At 50.8% G+C, this 18,506-nt stretch overlaps 1 long non-coding RNA gene across 2 annotated transcripts in view; it reads left to right on the top strand.

The window, feature by feature from the left end:
- The window catches only part of LOC116863068, a 28,856-nt gene extending 13,719 nt beyond the window's left edge, over positions 1–15,137 (top strand). For both annotated transcript variants that reach the window (XR_004381760.1, XR_004381759.1), the window contains 3 exons: positions 4,485–4,648; positions 12,337–12,424; positions 15,119–15,137. This is a non-coding gene — a long non-coding RNA (uncharacterized LOC116863068). The remainder of the gene's footprint in view (positions 1–4,484; positions 4,649–12,336; positions 12,425–15,118) is intronic.
- Positions 15,138–18,506: the final 3,369 nt, after the last annotated feature.

Genomic DNA, 18,506 nt, shown 5'->3' with positions numbered 1-18,506 from the left:
GGCTTTTAGAGGTCAAAGGATCATAGAATTTTCTGGCTGGCAGGAACGTTGGCCATTAGGAAGGTCAGAGATGACCCTCTGTCAGCAAGAGGCGTCTAGGTGCCACATGGAGCTGGGGGGGGGAGCTTTGGGCCTCTTTCTAGAAAGTGGACACAGGCTGTGGGGGCATGACCCCCCAATAACCTTACACGGGGTGGGGCACTAGTTTGCTAAACATGATGGATTTGCCCTCCCAGTGGGAAGAACCAGTTGCTCGAATGTGCAGTGGAGCTCCTTGTTCTGGGGAGTGGGCACAGCTCAGGGTAAAGGAAATACAATCTTGCTCCTATCATTGCTTGGAGCAGCTAGTAGATACCAGGTGCTAAGCCTGATCTCTTCCAGTACCTGCAAAACAATTTTGAAAGAGAAGTTACTGCCATTTTGCAGAGAAGATAAACTGAAGCTCAGAGAGGGGAGGTGGTTTGCCCAAGGCAACACAGCGAGTTAGTGGTAAGGCTAGGGCCAAATCTTAATACTTCGCATTCTTTAAACCTAATCTCCTTACCACCTCCTCTCCCCTCCACCACCTGCTTTTGGTCTGGTCCTAAGTAACCAAATGAGAGCTGGGCTCCCTTCCCTCTAAAGCTCATGGTAGGGGCTCAGGAAAGCTCAGGAGCAAACCTCTTTCTAGTAAGAACATCAGAGTCCAGGGCTCCTTCCAGTCCCTGGCATAGACCTGGCTCACTTTGTAGAGAACATGCTCCCATAAATCCTGCCATAGTCTGGAAACCTTGCCCTTTGTTTGCTGTGTGACTCAGGGCAAGTTATTTCACCTCTCTGACCCACACTCTCCGGATCCATCTCTAGACCTGAGATCTTCATGGAAGGTGAGGGTTGGTGGTGGAGGTAGTGGCAAGCTGTTCCCTTTTGAGCTCCTCTGTGGTGTCATAGCTCTGGGGGGTAGGAGGAGATGAGACTTGGTTTTGCCCTCAAGGCTGACTCAGACCATGAAAAAGACAACTCAAAAGCAGACAAGGCTAGGCTGGTTAAGACCACTGCTGAGAATGGGAGGGTGAGAGCCAGGGCAGAGGCTGGGCTGTGAAGAGGCAGCTTAAGCGGCAAGTTATTCCCTGATCTCCTGACTGTGTAATCCAGTTGTTTGGAGAATGGAAAATCCCTTCTCCTCCCCCCAACTCCCCCTCCCCCACAAAGGCCTCCTAATAGGCCTGCCAGCCTTGGGGCGCTCATCAGCCCAGACATCACTCTGAGAACAGTCTGCCAGGGGTCCCTTTCATCCCTGTCCCTCAGTGGAAGATGGGGAAGCTGGGAGAGGGGCAGGGGTCTGGGGACTTGTGTGTATGTGTGTGTGTGGGGGAGAGTGTCTCCAGCTCTCTGGCCTAACAAAAGGATTGGGGACACAGATGGGCCTGTGTGCTGAGGGAAACTTCAGGGCCAGGGACAGGGGCAGGACGGCTGGGTCTTAGGGCAGAGGTGCCTTGGGCAGGGCTTACTGTAAAACAGCCCATCATTTCATCCAGCATGTTCCTTTCACATTTTTATTTGAAGATGTCTCCCTCCCCAGCACCTTTGCCTCCCCACCCCCTACACTCATCCGTCTCTGGAGCTGCTGACAGCTGCCCTGCGGGTGAACTCCAGATCCTCCTGCCGCTGGAGAGACCCTGGGTGGTGGTGGGGGGTCGGTCAGGCCAGAGCATACTCTGTTCCAGCTCCCCAGCCCCCCAGGGAGTCACTCCCTCATGATAGTGGCACCTTTGGTTCCAAGAACGAGAGTTAAAGGAAAGAAAATGAAGGAAGGAAGGGGCAGGTAGGAGAACCAGGAGAAGGATGAGAACGGAAGAAATGAGGGGGGCGGGAAGAAGAGGAAGGAAAATAAAGCCAAGCAGCAGCACTGGAGAGGAAAAGAGGGGACTTGGGATAGGAGAAGGGAGAGGAAGGAAAGGAGGAGGGAGGGCTGGGGCCAGAGAATTGGGAAGAACTAGGGAGATGCTTAAGAGGTTGGGGGAGCCAGACAGGGCTGGGGTTTGGAGGAGGGTGGGGGTGGGCTACCCTGATACAGGAAAGCCCAGGTCTCCCCAGGTGTGTGGGATGAGGCTGGAGGGGGCCTCCTGCCCACTTAGCTCTACCTCTAGGAACTCAGCCCTCCCTCAGGCTGAAGGGTAAGCACTAGGAGGCCATGGACACAGACCGGTGCTCTGGGCTGTAACCAGGGGGTCTCCTGCTCGTGATGGTCAGGGCTGCGATGACCAGCCTGCTGAAATCCTTTAGTTCCTTCCACACAGTGGTGACTGCTTCTTTCCGGCCCACATGCCCATGCCCACCTCATCTGGCCTCACGGCTAGCCTCTGTCCTGCCTGCTCCTCTTTGGCTCCAGTGCCCACTGAGAATCGGTCCTAATTGTTGGCTGGTGATGTGATGTTGGACCGGGCCTTAAAGACCAAGTATTTTCTTTTTTTTTCTTTAAAGATTTTATTTATTTATTTGACAGAGAGAGGGATCACAAGTAGGCAGAGAGGCAGGCTGAGAGAGAGAGGGGGGAGAAGCAGGTTCCCTGATGAGCAGAGAACCCGATGCGGGACTCGATCCCAGGACCCTGAGATCATGACCTGAGCCGAAGGCAGCAGCTTAACCCACTGAGCCACTCAGGTGCCACAAGACCAAGTGTTTTCTATCCCTTTTCTTTACAAGTGGGGAACTGAGGCCTAGAGACGGGAAGAAACTTGCTCACAGTCACGTTGTGAGTTAACGGGGAGCCCTGCCTTTCTAATATCGCAGGCAAACATGGAAACAACAGCCAAAGGTTGGGGGCAGCCTGGTGTCTCTCTGGAGAGGGCCAACCTTCGATCCCCTCTGCTGGGAACACCGCCACGGTGGTTTGTATCTTAGCGGAGGGAAAACACTTGTGATTCCAATAGTTAACTACATTCTGAGTGTATGCCAGCAACTTTGACGTATGTTGTTCTTGATAACTCCTCACACATATCCTGTCTGGGGGATATTCTATGGCCTGCATTTACAGAGACATAAATCAAGGCCCAGAGATGTTAAGTAATTTGCTCAAAGTCACACAGCTAGGGTTTTGAGATGGGATTTGCTCATGCCACGTTCTCTCTTGGATGATGACAGCCAATGTTCTCTACCCTCACCCTATTCTCTAGCCCCTCCCCTCGATGCTCCAGGGATTCGACCTGAGTCACACACCCCCACCCCCACCGCCCCATGTTGTACAGGGCTGATATTGCCAAAGAGAACCCAGCTGGGTACGATCCTCTGACCATGACCCACTGACTTCCTCCAAAGACCCCACAAGGACAAAGGTAAGGTCCCCTGAGACTCTGTGTGATTTATCTGGTGATATTGTTATTTTATGGGATGGACCAAAGAGGTGCCAGGAAGCAAGTTTGCTGTAAATCTCTTTTCTCTGCTCCCTTTTCCTTTGCATGTCCCCTCCTGGGATTTATGGTGGAAAATGTACAGAGCTAGGGACTTGGGGCTTGGGTTCAGGCTTGGGGTGGGAAGGCAAGGGACAATACATCTTCCTCCTCTGAGACCCGCTACACGTGTAAGTGTGTGTGTGTGTGCGTGCGTGAGCACTAGCCACGCTCCATCGCAAGCCTGCAGCGTATAGACCGCAAAATCTTTATTAAGACCTCCGTGGCACTTGAATGGCTCTGTGGACAGAGTGTATTACCTGCACTTGAGGCATGTGATGGGGACAAACCCACACGCTGGTGCCCCCTGTGTGCTTCCTTCACTGGTGCTGTGTGAATTTCTGAATCAATCCAGGAACTTGGGAGCAAGAGCCTTCCTGGGAGCAGATGTGTGACCCTCCAAAGATGGGAAGAAGCAGGGGGCTCCCCATGGGGCATGGGGCAGCTGGAAAGGAACCTGCTTGTGGGTAGTTTTTGCAATTGGGGAGGCAGGTAGGAGGACAGCTTAAAGTCTGCCTTTAAGAGACACCAAAGCTCCTGTCCCTGGGTAAAGTAGGCCCCAGTTGGGGACGTTGCCTTGGCTTGTACTGTGGGTGCTATGCTCCAGCCCAGCTCCCTGAGGACAGGGAGCAAGCAGCTGCAAAGCTGATTCAATCTGTGCACAGAGCTCCGCATGTGGCCATCTCCTTGCTGGAGGGTCTGTCCCACGAGGTCACACTGGTGCACCCTCTCCCCTTTCACTCCTCTCCCCCCATCCTGAGCTTTCAGGGCTGTGAATGCTGCTTTGTTTCCTCAAAGCAGAGCTACAGCCAGAGGTCTAGAGAGAGCTCCACCCAAAGAAGGACTTGGACCTGAGGACACGGGGATGGGGAAGGGGAAGGAGAGGGAAGAAGCTGAGTAGGGGATGGGAAGAAGGGGAGAAGCTGGGAAGCCTTTCCTGACTTCTCCCACCACTCCCTTCCCCAGAGGCCTCTTCTCTCTGTTGAACCCCCTTCCCATCCCCAAGCTTCTTACACAGGTTCTGATGTTCTCCACTTCTGGTCCCCTCCATTGCAGGGGAATTTCTCCAGAGTCTGTGGTGCCCGGAGGACATGGCCGGGGCACCCCACAACTCGCCACAGTCCTTCATCCAGTGTACAGGACCTCAGGGAGCACTCAGTGAATCCTGCCAACTGAATCCAGGAGAAAAGCGGAGACGTCACCCTTCGCATTAATACCAGGTCACTCTCCCACCCCATTTTCTCCCCTGCTCCTCTCCCTGCTGCCCAGACCAGGGCTGTGCTGTGTCTCTAGTTAAATATATGGAATTATCTATTACAATACTTCAATATTTATTACATTGATTTCACTTTAAATGCTTTGTAAATCATAGCAAAAAATAATGGCCTTCCAACAGAGAGTCATATACCGTAATCAACTGGAAGAAAGTCGGCATTGTAATTTAAAATAAAAAAAATCCTTATGTGAGGCTCTCGTTTAAATTAAGAGACAGGACGTGATTCAAATAATAAGACCCCAGTGAGGCTGGCTTTTCTTGGCAAATTAGTAGAGGTTTTAACTGGAACTGAAAAGGTGTTAAGGTGGAACGCTGACCTTATTAGACCTTAATTATTTTCTGTTGTTACATTCCTGGAGCAGAGGTCCCCCCCACCCCCGCCAAAGTGGCCATGTTAAGTCTCATCGCAGAAACTTTGGCTTTAGAGAGATATCACTTCCCAAGAGGTATTAGTGGGATAAAGAGGAGACGCTGGGCAGGTGTCCCTTTGCTTCATCCCAGAGTTTCTGGGGCCCCCACTACTCCTGTTTGTAGGCAACCTCCTTGTCCTTGAGAGCGGAGAATTCACCTCACCTCACTGTACCTCTCTGGCTTCTTGCAGTCAAACTTCCATTGTCAGCCTCCTCCCCCGGGGTCTATGTCCCCTGTGGGCTCCCGAAGCCTGTGTCCCTCTGGTGGAGAGAGAGGAGGGGCCTGGACTCAGCTGGCCACGCTTTCCTTGTTTTTCACCCCAACCTATCTGCTCTGCCTTTTGTGGGCAGATTATTGGTCCCAAAGCTAGCCAGACCCCGCCCAAGATGCTCAGGGCCCCTGGAGATGATCTCAGAGCAAATTCCCTCCTCTCTCATTATAGATAAGTTGAGTAAATGACCTAGCGCTGTGCCTGGTGCAGGGTGGGCACACAAGAGTGGGGCTTTTATTTTTTGCAGGAAGGAAGGGCAGTCAGGAAAGTCTTTTTCACTTGCTCCCAGAACCCCCCACCCCCACTCCCACAATATATCCTGCTGGCCCCCAGGGTGGGATGCAGTGATAGGAAAGACATATGGAGCCCCAGGAAGCCCCAGCACAGATTTCCATTTCCACACACTCCTCCCGAAGGGTCACCCAGCTGAGCTCTTTTTATTAAACTCAATCAGCTCCATTCCTCCCACTGGCCTCCAAACTGACTTCAGATTTGATCAGAGTGAAGGAGAACTTTCTCCAAGGCCTGGTGACTTGGGGACCATGTCTGGTGGTTCATCACTATGCAGGAGAAGGTTGGGGTGGAGGTGGAGGATGATGGAGAGTGATGGCACAGGCCTGGAGGTGGTGTTGGGGGAACCCATGAGGCCATTACAGGTGAGAGGGATCCCCTAAGGAAGAGGGAAATGATGGCTTGATTCTGTTGCCCATCAGCTGTGAATGTAGGGGCATTTACTATAGCCGTGGGACCTGTATTCTTCGGAGGATATCCAGAATCCTAGAACTGCAGCTCTGAAATGGTTTTAGGAACTATCTAGGCAGACTCTCTGGCTTTATAAAGGGGACCCTGAGTCAGTGTGAAATGATCAAACACTCTGCCTGAGAGTCCATGGGGGTGCAGAGTCGAGATGGTGAGGGAGGAGACACAAGCTATAGGTGCTGTGGTCTCTGGCTGGGTGCGTGTGTGTGGGGTGGAGGGATTGGCTGAGCTGGCATGCAGGAGCCTGGATGTGTAGATGTTGACCTTGGGCCAGGCATGTACCGGCAGGGGTGGACCAGTCCCTGCTCCTGGCCAGCTGGAGTGACCCTTTCTGGACCCCATTCGTGTTTCTCGTCACTCAGAAAGGCCATGGATAAAGGACAATGTGCCAAAGGAGCCAAGGGTCTGGGCTCCCGCCTAGGCAGCTGCATATGACCCTAGAAGCACTTCCCCTCCCTGAACCCGTTGCTTCCCTGCCCTGGGGTGATGAGTGGGCTGGCCACAAGCTATGGCTGTGCTACACACAGATGGCAGGGACTTTTGTGGCCGGCCTGGGTGTAGAGATCCAGATATAGAGATAATGTAATCAAACTGTGATTTGTAGGCTCCGAGGGAGTTTTGTTTCCCTTTTTCCTACCTTCCTTGTGGCTTAACTCCAAATTCTGCCTCACGCCTACCAAGATAGGACAAAGGAGGAAGCTTAATTTCCTAACAACATGACTGCAAGATAGCTGACAGGTCTCTTCTACCCATGTTACAGGGAAATAAACTGAGGCACAGATAGATTCCCTACCCAGCCCTTCCCTCTCCGCAGCTGCTGAGAGGCAGAACCAGGATAGGAACCCAAGTGTGTCTGGCCCTGGATCCGTGATAATTCACAGTGGAATATGGGCTCCCTGAGGGGCAGGAATTTGCAGACGACTTGTTCCTCAGCCCCTGGAATAGTGCCCGGTACACAGTGATGAATAAATATTATTAAATGATGAATGTCAACTTGGAGAGAAGGTTTGGTGTAGCAAAAGCGAGTTAGCAATAAACTTACTGGGGGCTTTATCTTACATCACAGTTTTCACAGAAGGCTCTGCACAGTGAAGAATTTGGAGTAGCATTTCCTTGTTCCGGGGAGCCCTTTCTGGCTGTTTTTCTATCCAGTTATCATCATGCCAGAGGTTGGGGCCTCAGTGGTTAAGGGAAAAGGAACTAAAATGCAGAAATGGCAACACTGGTGGTAGAGTCATATCTCTGTAGACGTTCAGATGATGTCACAGAGGGAAATACTATCTTGCTCCTTGGGAGAGTCCCTGGGAAGAACTTGTGGAGAAGAGAACTTCACACGTTTTCGTAATCAATTCATCCTTTAGTTTTATGACTTCAGAGATGGGACCTCGATGATGCAAAGGCACCAAGCTTTCATTCAGCCAATTTTTACTGAGCACCTACTACAGGCCATGCACTGGGTTAGGTCCTGGCAGGTGCAGGGAGGCCCAAGGCATGGCCCCTGGCGCTTGGGAGCATGGTCAGTGCCTCAGCAGCCAAGCTGGTCCAGCAGCTTGCCTGGCTCTTCCTTCTCTCCTCCTTGGTACGCAGAGAGAGTCACTATCTCACTCCAGGTCAGACTAAGGGTCTCTCTGCCCACTCCCACCCTCACTTCTCACCCTCCACCCCGAGCTCCCTGGCTGACTGAAAAGGTGCAAAAGGGAATCTGAGAGATTCTGTGCTGTTTGTTTTGGGTTCAATGGAATCTCATTTACACGTGTTAATTGCAACTAATTGGCACTAATTGGATGAACAGGAAACCCTCTGGGAACACTCATACCTTTAATTTGTAGTAAATATCATTAATTAACATATGCTAATTAGAACCAATTAACATTGATTAAGGGTTTCCAGCTACTTGGAAAGTACAACTCTGTGTCCTCCTCCCTTGGTTGCCTGAAGTCAGCGCAAAATAAACCATGTAAAGTCTGGGCAGGGAGAGGACTCCCCTTCTGGAGACATCTCCAGGTGGGGGAAAGCCTGCACCCAAGCTGGGTGTTTGGAGAATGGCACCCTGTCCTCTCCCGTCCCCAGGGGCAGAGGGATATGCAGGGGTCTAGGCTGTGAGGTTAGCGAGAGAGTCTGATTGTTGGGAGGTTCTTCCCTGGGCCTGGCTCCCAGCATGGGTTGAAATGGCACCCTAGAGATCGGCCTAGCCACCTAGCGGGGAGGGTGCTGCTGCTGAGACCAAGCAGTGTTAAGCCTCCTCCTTCAAAGATACTGGAGACTGAGACGCCCATCAGCCTGAGTCCTGTTTGGTGCGTGTGCGCGCGCGCGCACACACACACATACACACACACACACACACACACTCTTCCTCCATCTGACAAAATTATGTTTATGTTGACCTCCTCCATCTAACAAAGTTATGTCAAGGTTGACCTCCTCTATCTGACATTGATATATGAATGGGGATACCTCCATGGTCTGACATGGATGGTGGGACCATCTCAGTCAGAGATTTCCGATTTCTTTTGCCCATCTTAGGATGTCTCTCACTCAAGACCGGGACGCTGTTCAAATTATCCAGAGGATTGGTGTCAGATTTAAAAAAAAATAAAATAATTTGCCTGGGAACCATAAGGCTTTCAGTCTACTTTCAGTTCTGTTACTAGCTAGCTATGAGACTCTTGGATTCATTAAAGTATGTATATAAATTCTTTTTGGTCCAATTACAAAAAATTAAGTGTTTACGGCAGACTTTCCCCCCTCGCCTCCCCCATCTAAGATTGCCTTTTCTGTAACAAGCTTCCAAGGCCCTACCTTTCTTTTTCTGCAATCTTCACCTTACTGCATCGTGTCCCATGTCCATCTTCATCAACAGGCCACAGGTTCCCTGAAACCAGGGTTCAAGGCTGGCTTGTTCATTGTGGCACTTCACGGGCATTAAACAAGGGGCTGTTGAGTTAAATAATAGATGGGATGAAAAAAAATTGTTGAACAAATGAATGAACACATAAAACAAGGCCATCTTTAATTTCAGCCACCACAGAGGAAACAACATTTGTGGTGTGTGTGTATGTGTGTGTGTGTGTGTATAAATAAAATGTTATATATATCAAATGCACTCATGTAACACGAATATCTATCCCAAAATCTTAATGCTATTTTTGCTCTAGCAACTTCAAAATTATGTGTTCCAAACTTTAAAAACCAAAGAAATCACTTAAAACTTTAATTATTTACATCTATTGTGGATTTATTTTTGTGAATTTCAAATAATACTTTTTTTTTTTTAAAGATTTTATTTGACAGAGGGAGAGCGAAATCACAAGTAGGCAGGCAGAGAGACAGAGGGGAAGCAGGCTCCCTGCTGAGTGGGAGCCGGATGCGGGGCTCGATCTCAGGACCCTGAGATCATGACTAGAGCCGAAGGCAGAGGCTCAACCCACTGAGCCACCGAGGTGCCCCGTTGAATAATACTGTTGTTTTTTTTTAAAAGATTTTATTTATTTATTTGACAGACAGAGATTACAAGTAGGCAGAGAGGCAGGCAGAGAGAGAGGAGGAAGCAGGCTCCCTGCTGAGCAGAGAGCCCAATGTGGGGCTCGGTCCCAGGACCCTGGGATCATGACCTGAGCCCAAGGCAGAGGCTTTAACCCACTGAGCCACCCAGGTGCCCCTGAATAATACTGTTTTAATTTAAATGTCTGTTTCAGTCCTTCTGAATGGAGGTAGCAAACAGTGACTCAAAAATTAAAACTAAAAGTTTATTATTAAAAATTCATGAGACTAAATATGTATACTTCTGCCAGCACTGAGAACTGTTACTGGGTACATCCTGAAGCCAGTTTTCTCGTCTGTGCCATGTGGCTATGGGTACTTGTATTAACTCTCTAGGCTGTTCATGTAGGAAGTGTGGGTGATTTGGTAACCCCAGGAAAGGAGTATTCTCCAGGCCACCTGAGAAGAAATGTCTAACTCCCAGATCCTAGCTATTGCCTCTGATGTAAAGAGATAAGGGCCTGAATGGGACAGAACCTGACAGAATCCTCACCTCCCAGGGGACCTTGGTGGTAGATCCTTCCTTACCTAAACAGAGAAAAACAGGACTGGACAGAGCAGGGAGGTGTGGAGGCGGGGGAGGGAGTGTTTTGGGATTCAGGACAATGCAAATGCAAGGTTGGAAAGTTTGCCCTGTGAGAGGCTTTCCCCCCACAAAGGAAAAAGTGGATTAAAAGCCTTTGGGGTACATGCATTCATTCACTAAATTCTCCTATAACCTAATGATGCAGGCACCATTACTATACCCATTTCACAGATGAGGGAACTGAGGCTCAGAGAGGTCAATTACATGTCCCTGCTCACACAGCCAAGTGGCAGGGCTACAATTTGAACTGAAGTTTGGATGCTCTGTGCTGCCTCTGTCTCCCACCCACATTTTTGGTGCCCATAGAATGGCTCCAGGAAGCTGTGGCTCCTGGGGTGATGTCCCCAAGGCAGGGAGCTCCTGGCCCTGTTTCAGTCTCAGCAGCATTGTGGAGTGGACCCCCCATTCCCAGCTCCCTCACCATGGAAAGCTGAGGTCTGAGGGAGAGCTGCTGGCAAGGTTCACAGCAGCTTAATTACCAAAATGATTTTAATTTGTTTTTGTTAATTGAAATCTCATTAAGCAAGTAATTTACTCCAACACAGCTCAGGAGTCCACAATTCTATGGGTGAGGAGGCAAAAGGGGTTTTTAAAATTTGCCTTAATCTGGAGAGTGTGCTTCTCGCTTTGTCTTGTGGCCTGTGTGTGTGTGTGTGAGTGGGTGTGCACATGAGTGGGTGGGCACTTGTTCCTCCTGTGGAAAGGCCTCTCTGGCTGGCCAGGGATACCCTTTCTCCTTCTCGGCCTACACTCCCCTGTCCCACCACCCCAGGGCCCTGGAGCCCACCTTCCTTGCCCCATCCCCCAGGATGATGAGAAAAAAGGGAACCCAGGTCATCCCTCTGTAGAGCACCCCTGTGTGCACCCAGGCATAGCGCCTGTGGTATAGACACCACTGGTATGCCAAGGACTGCTCTATGCACGAGCTGGAGACACTGGGGGCATGCATGGCCCCTTTTGAAGGAGGTCTTTTCTGAGCTCCGGACTTTGTGAGTTCATCTGCTAAATGCTCTGAGTCATCTTTCCTGACTCCTATTATCCCATGCACAGCAACCCCTTTGCCAAGGTTGTGCTCCCCAGATTGTAAACTCCCAAGAGGGCAGGGTCCCCTCTGCTTCCTCAGGGCTATGGCCCCGGCTTAGCTGTGGGGCTTCTTAACTGGGTTTGGGTGGGCCAATTCTTTATCGGATGAGACTCTACCGGGAACTGCAAGCCTTTTTAGCATTCCTGGCTTGCTTATTTAATACCAGGAGCATATCTCCAAATAACAGTGACAACCCAAACACGCCCTTCTCCTGTTTCCAACTTCCTCTAAGTGGAGTGGGGATTCGAAACCAGCCCAAGTGTCCACACACTGGCTGGCACATGGTAGGTCTTCCGTGAGCCTTTGTTGAGTGGGCGACTGAGCGTGGATGTGCGGTGCCTCCAATCTGGTAGGTGCTTGTCCATGATGTGCGTGCGTGCTTGTGTGTGTGCATGTGTGTGTGTGTGTGTGCGCGCACGCGTGTGTGTGTCTTTGTGTGTGTCTGTGTGACTGAGCATTGCATGAGCTGCTCCTTTGATCTGTGCCCCTAGGTGTCCGGGGCCAGCAGTGGGTTCTGAGCCCTACTGCAGGCTGGGGTCCCGGTTCTCCAGAGCTCAGACTGCACCCGGCATCTTCCCTCTCTCTCTTCGTGGCCTTGTTCCCTGGCTGCCTCTCCGAGGTCCCCGCCACCCAGCTGCCTCCTCCTTTTGCCCCCCCGACTACGGCCACTTGGTAGTTTCCCAGGCCTGACATTTCCAACATGCAATGCCATATGTATTGCCACTCTCAGGTAATTATCACGTAAAATTAAGCTAGTCTTGTACATGAAACCAGCAATTAGCCAGGGATTGAAGGTCAGGGAGAGCTCGTTTATAGAGTCGCTAACAAAATGTTAAGTGGAAGTGTGTGTCAGATGGGCCAGGAGGCTGGATTAGCCGGGGTCGCAGCAGTGGGACTGGAGAGCTGTGGAGACTCCGGCTCTGCAGCACCGGGCACAGCAGGAGGAGCTGGGGATTTATAGCTCACACTTTTCTCTTCCAGCTCTCAATCTGGGGCGCGGCTTTGAAAGAAGGTTGCTAAGCCTGCTAAATCCTAGTGCACACCAACACCCCATTCATCTGGAAACCCGGTAGGTCCTGCCTAAAAGACTGGCTGTCAGTTTCACCTCCTGCCTGGCTGCCCACCACCCTGGCATTTTACCCTCAAGCCTTTTACATCTGCTTTGGGCATCTGAAGACAGGAAGATCTTTCAAGACTCAAAAACTTGACACATACCATTCTCTTTGCTTGGAACACCTTTCCCTCTCTCCCAACTCTCCCTTATCATCAGCCTGGAAATTTTCTTTCTTTCTTTCTTTTTTTTTAGAGGCAGAGTGGCGAGCATGCATGTGTACATGCTCAAGTTGTGGGGAGGAGCAGAGAGAGAGAGAGAATCTTCACCTGCCTCCAGTAAGCCTGATGCGGGGCTCCATCTCACAACACCGAGATCATGACCTGAGCTGAAATCAAGAGTTGGATGCTTAACTGACTGAGCCACCCAGGTTCTGTATCATGCGGCCAGGCCTATTGCCCAAGACGATATTCATAGATAATCTGCTTCAGGCACAAAGACACCCTCCCGTCACCATCCCTCATGTGACTTAATTTCAACCCTCTTCACTCTCTTTCTTGCCCTCCTCTGCGCTTGTTCCCCTTTGTCCAAAGACCTCTTGAGATGGGGTATTGGAACAGGATAAGACTATCACCTTCCTTTGCCTAGAACCTAGAATCCGGGTTGGAATCCAAGACCAAGTTATTGGGGCCCATATCTCAACCCTAGGAAACATTTCACCATGGGAGACAAAGCTGGGAATGAGCAAAATTCTTCTTAAATTCTGTTTTACATTTAAAAAAAGTCTGCCAAGGGGCACCTGGGTGGCTCAGTCTGGTGTATCCGACTCTTGATTCCAGCTCAGGTTATGATCTGGGTCATGAGATCGAGTCCTGAGTTGGGGTCTGTGCTGAGCGTGGTGCCTGTTTGGGATTCTCTTTCCTTTTCCTTCTGCCCCTCCCCCTGCTTGCACTCTCTCTCTAAAATAAGGGGAAAAAAGTCTGTTCAAAAAACCCTACCATAGGGGCACCTGGGTGGCTCAGTGGGTTAAGCCGCTGCCTTCGGCTCAGGTCATGATCTCAGGGTCCTGGGATCGAGCCCCGCATCGGGCTCTCTGCTCAGCAGGGAGCCTGCTTCCCTCTCTCTGCCTGCCTCTCTGTCTACTTGTAATCTCTCTCTGTCAAATAAATAAATAAAATCTTTGAAAAAAAAAAAAAACCCTACCATAAACAAAGTCCAAACACAAATGACAAGCTAGGGAAAAATTATTTGTAACTCATATCATGGGCTAATTTCCTTAATAGATAAAGAGAATCCACAAATCAATATGAGAAAGATCTACAACCTGAAAGAAATAGGAGCAAAGGATAGCAGGAAATTGACAGAGAAGGACCTGAAAATTGTTCTTAAATATATGAAAAGATGTTTAACTTCATTCATCATAAGAGTAATGCAAAATTTTTCACCTGTCAAATTACATTGGCAAAGATCAAAAAGTGTGATAACGTTCTGTCAGTCAAGGGAGAGGAAACAGACACTCTCCTATATTGCAGGGGCAAACTGGAGAAATCTCTCTGGGGGGAAATGTGGCTTTATCTGCTAAAATTTAAACATGCAGAGATGTTTTGATTTGGGATTCCACCTCTAGGAATGTATCCTGAAGACTGACTTACGCACGCAGTTCAGAAGATGTGCTCAACAAGGGCAGAAACTTTCTCCTATTTTGTTCACTTCTCTCTCTCTGGCACCTGGATTGCTGCCCAGGACATAGTAGATATTCAAAAAATGTCTACTGAATGAATGAATGAATGAATGAATATGGAAAAGGACACATATCCAAGATTATTTGTTGCAAAATTTTTGGTAAGAGCCAAAACCCAGAAATAATGTAGATGTCTAACTACCATGGAATAGTGTATCGGTGTTAAGAAGATCAGGGCAGCTCTCCATGTACCGATCAGTAAGAACCTCCAAGATATTAATCTTATTAAGTGAGAAAAGCAGGGTGTAGAAAAGTGTGCATAATAAAGAGCACATCTAGATATTTGCTTGTCTCTCTAAGAACATCTCTGGAAGGAAGCTCCCAAGGCAGCCACCATGCTTGCTTCTCAGTAGAGGAACTGGGATCGTGGAGGATGGTGTTAGGAGTAGCTTTACTTTTCTGTGTATTCTCTTAGATTCCTTTAATTGTAGGTCAGACGAAGTTACTACCTATTCAAATAAACAAATACAATTCACAATTTAAAAGGAGCTGGGGGCACCTGGGTGGCTCAGTGGGTTAAGTGCCTGCGTTCAGCTCAGGTCACCATCCGAGGGTCCTGGGATGGAGCCCCACATCAGGCTCCCCGCTCAGTGGGGATCCTTCTTCTCTTGCTATCTCTGTTGTTATCTCTGTCTCTCTCTCAAATAAATAAAATCTTTAAAAAAAAATAGAAGTCTTTTGGGCCTGTCCACTTGCGTACACACGTATCATTACATGTCCTGGGATGCCCACGTATGCATAGGCCAACATACATGGACGATTCCGATTTACTTTGCTCACAATTGCCGTTTTGTTTTCCCAGATGAACCTAGTTCCTGAGGCCTTCCCCCGCGTCCCCCGCCCCCACTCAATAATCTTTGATGGCTCCCTATTGTCTCTAAAGTCCAAACTCCCTGGCCTGGTCTCAGGATCTCCTATTTTCTGACCCCGATCTACCTCCCACCCCTCCCTGCTCCTGGTCTTCCCCACAGGAAAATGGAACTACTCGCTTTCCTGCATGCCGCTATCCCGATGTGCCCGGGACTGTGCTTCCTGGGAAATCAAGAACCGCTCTCCTCCACGGCCACAAGTCATTGGCACTCTTTAAGCCTCATCACACACCTCTTCCTCCAGGAGGGCGTCCTTGATGTCTCGAGCTGGAAGTGGTCTCTCACTTTTTATCTGCAATTCTTTTACAGCACATAGGTTCTTTGAACCTGATAGTAAAGCCATTTCCATACTTGAAAACTCTTCTCCTAAGCTATTGGAAGGAAGGCAGGGTTCACGCTTGATTCCTGTTTGTATTGTCCTCAGAGCCCTGGGGAAGTGTCAGACACATACTAGGTATTCAAGAAATGCTAAAGGAATACATAGGCCTAAGTCTAGGTGGTGGGTAAGTCTGTCCAGTGTTTGTATCATCTAAGCCATCATTTTTACCCTCATCATCAGCGGGGGGGAAAGACTTCCGCAGCTCTACTTGCGCATAGCCTGTGTGGGGCCTTCTGGAGAGTGGCTCTCTGCACGAGCCCACGGCAGCCCATCCACGCCCACCAGCCTGGCCGCAGAAGAGGGGCCCAGACGTGACCAGACGGTGAGGCAGCCGCATTCCAGACGGATGAGGCACGCCTGGGAAGTCACATGTCTGGCTCACCAACCCACCTGCAGGCACTCAAGCTTTACAGACCCTCAGGCTGACCTGGGGTTCGAGTCCTCCCTTTTGCTGTGTGACCGCGCAAATGGCAAGTCCCTGAGCGTCAGGCCCTCACCTATGACAGGGGAACAGCTAGACCTGCCTCAAATGTCGCTCTGAGGATGGGCGAGAAGGTCTGGTAGGTGCCTTGCTGTGGACCTGGCATCTGGCAAGTTCTCCGGGGCTGATTACCCAGAACCCGGGCCTGCCAAGCCGCAGACATTCGGGAAGTCACATCAGCCCTAGCTAAACCTAGAAAGGTAAATGTATTGCCAAAAACCCCATATGCCAAGCAGCTCTTTACTGCAAAGCCAAACAGATTTTTTTTGGCCCAACTATTGTTTGGGATTATTTTGCCACACTTAATGCTCTGTTGGTGAGAACACTCGAGACCTACCCAGGGTGTGGGGCATATGATGGATACACATGCAAACGGACTGTGCGTGTGTACACAGACCCATGGAGGTGTGTGCTTACCATGGAGAGGCGTGCACATCCACTCACATGCCAGCGCATTCCCCAGTGGTCACACATGTAAGCGTCCCCGTGACTGTCCATGTACTCATACACGGATGTCTCTGCCTAAGGCCATTCATATGGTAGCATCGGCGTGGTGACCTTGGTCGACGAGAACGTGCTGTCACAGAGAAGAACGGCTGGGTAGAGAGACAACCAGAAAAGATAGGGAAAAACGGAAAAAGACATGTAAAGACTAAAAATGTGAGGGAGGGGTAAAAGGCGACAGAGTGAGGGGGCTAAGCATGAACTTGAACCCCTCATGGGTTGAACCCTCCCGCTGCCGATTCCCAGCTCACTAACTCAGGGTGGTCACTCCCCATATCTCTGCCTCAGTTGCTCATCTGTAAGACGGGGCTGAGAAGACCAGCACCACTCATTGGGACCGTTGTGAGGACTGAGTAAGTGAATACAGGTAAAGTGCTCCATGGAGCCTGGCATGACCACGTGGTGGTGAGGGGCCTGGCGCCCCCCACCCCCCCGCCCCGGGCCTCTTTCCTCTGCTCCAGGCTTCTGTCCCTCCTCCTCCCTCTCCGCCCCATTGTGCTCCCTCCGCACCTCACAGCATCCTGGTCTTTGCCAGAGCCAGGCTGGGAGCAGGCAGTGCGTGCCATGGGCAGGGAAAGAAAGCCAAAGGGAGCAGGAGGAGGTAGAGACGCTGGCTCTGAAATGTGGCTTCTTTCTTTCCCGTTTCCCTAGCCACGCTCCCAGAGGCTTGGGAGGTTTGGGGGTGGGGGGTAGAGGGAGGGCTCCAAAGAACAGACAATCCCAGCTATTCCCTGGTGGGCTTGGGGTCAGGCCCCCTCCTCGCTCCATCTGCCTCAGCCACAGCCTGTGCCATCCTGCTTGCCAGCCCAGCCCAGCCCAGCCCTGCCCAGCAGCCTGGGATCCCAGGCTGTGCCAGCCCTGGCCCGCCTAGGGGTAGGAGCAGGCTGCAGCCTGGGGTCTGCGAAGGGCTCTGCCACTTCGTTTGGTTTTTCCGTATCCCCTCTTTGCTTTCAGAGCCCCGGTCTTCCCCAGCCCTGCGGCTCGGACTCTGGTCTGTGCCAGCCTCTGGCTGTCTCGTCCATCCCTGCATCTCTGTCACCACCTGCCTGGGGGCTCCTGCCAGCTCTGGGCTCAGGAAGCATCAGGCCCTGTCAGCCTCGGCTCCTGCACACACCCCCACCCCCAGCTGAAGTCTGGAGGCCCCAGAATCTGGAGGGGCTGGCTCTCTGCTCTGGCTGCCCTGGGCCCAGGGTCCCCAACCCTGCTCCCTACCCCTCCTTCCCCTCTTGTCCTCTCCCCAGTGACTGGAGCCTTCTTCCCACCCCTCTGCCTCCTCCCTGCCCAGGACAGCTTGCTTCCCTCCAGGCCTTGGCTGGAGGCTCACAATGAAACTGCCTCCCCCCACAGACTGGGAGGAGGAGAATCACCATGGCAACCAAGAAAGCCTATCCTCCCTCCCCTCCCCTTCCTTTCCTGGCTTCACTGAAGGGGCTAGGGGTCTGGTGGGGAGTCTGAGCTCTCAGTGATACAGGATGGAGAATGACAGGCAAACTGGAGCGGCTGATGGGAATGTTTGTGAGAGAGCCGGACGAGGGTGGGACTACAACTCCTGAGGAAAAGGGGCCAACTGTGTGACTAGTGTGTCCTCAGCCACCAGTAGAGTCCTCCAGCTTCATCTGGGCAGCTGGGTAAATACAGAGCCTCTGGCACCATGCGAGATCTACTCAAGCCCAATCTCCAGAGTTGGGTCCTAGGAACCTGTATTTTAGAAATCCTCCCCAGGCGACTCCTACACATCCCACCGTTGAAGACCCACCAGGATCCGTCCACAAGGTTGGAAAACAACAGACCTGTGTTTTATTATTATTATTATTATTATTTAAGATTTTATTTATTTATTTGACAGACAGAGATCACGAGTAGGCAGAGAAGTGGGCAGAGAGGAGGAAGCAGGTTCTCCATGGAGCAGAGAGCCCGATGTGGGGCTCGATCCCAGGACCGTGGGACCATGACCCAGCCAAAGGCAGAGGCTTTAATCCACTGAGCCACCCAGGCAACCCTGTTTTATTATTATTTAAAAAAAAAAAAAAAAGATTTTATTTTTAAGTAATCTCTGCACTCAGCTTGGGGCTCAAACTGTCAACGCCCAGATCAGGAGTCGCCCGCTCCATGGACTGAGCCGGCCA

This window comes from Lontra canadensis, unplaced genomic scaffold, assembly GCF_010015895.1.
Source record: "Lontra canadensis isolate GAN:19392208 unplaced genomic scaffold, GSC_riverotter_1.0 scaffold502, whole genome shotgun sequence".
NCBI lineage: Eukaryota > Metazoa > Chordata > Mammalia > Carnivora > Mustelidae > Lontra > Lontra canadensis.
Note: the sequence above shows the minus strand (reverse complement) of the source record. Positions and strands in the feature narration are given on the sequence as shown.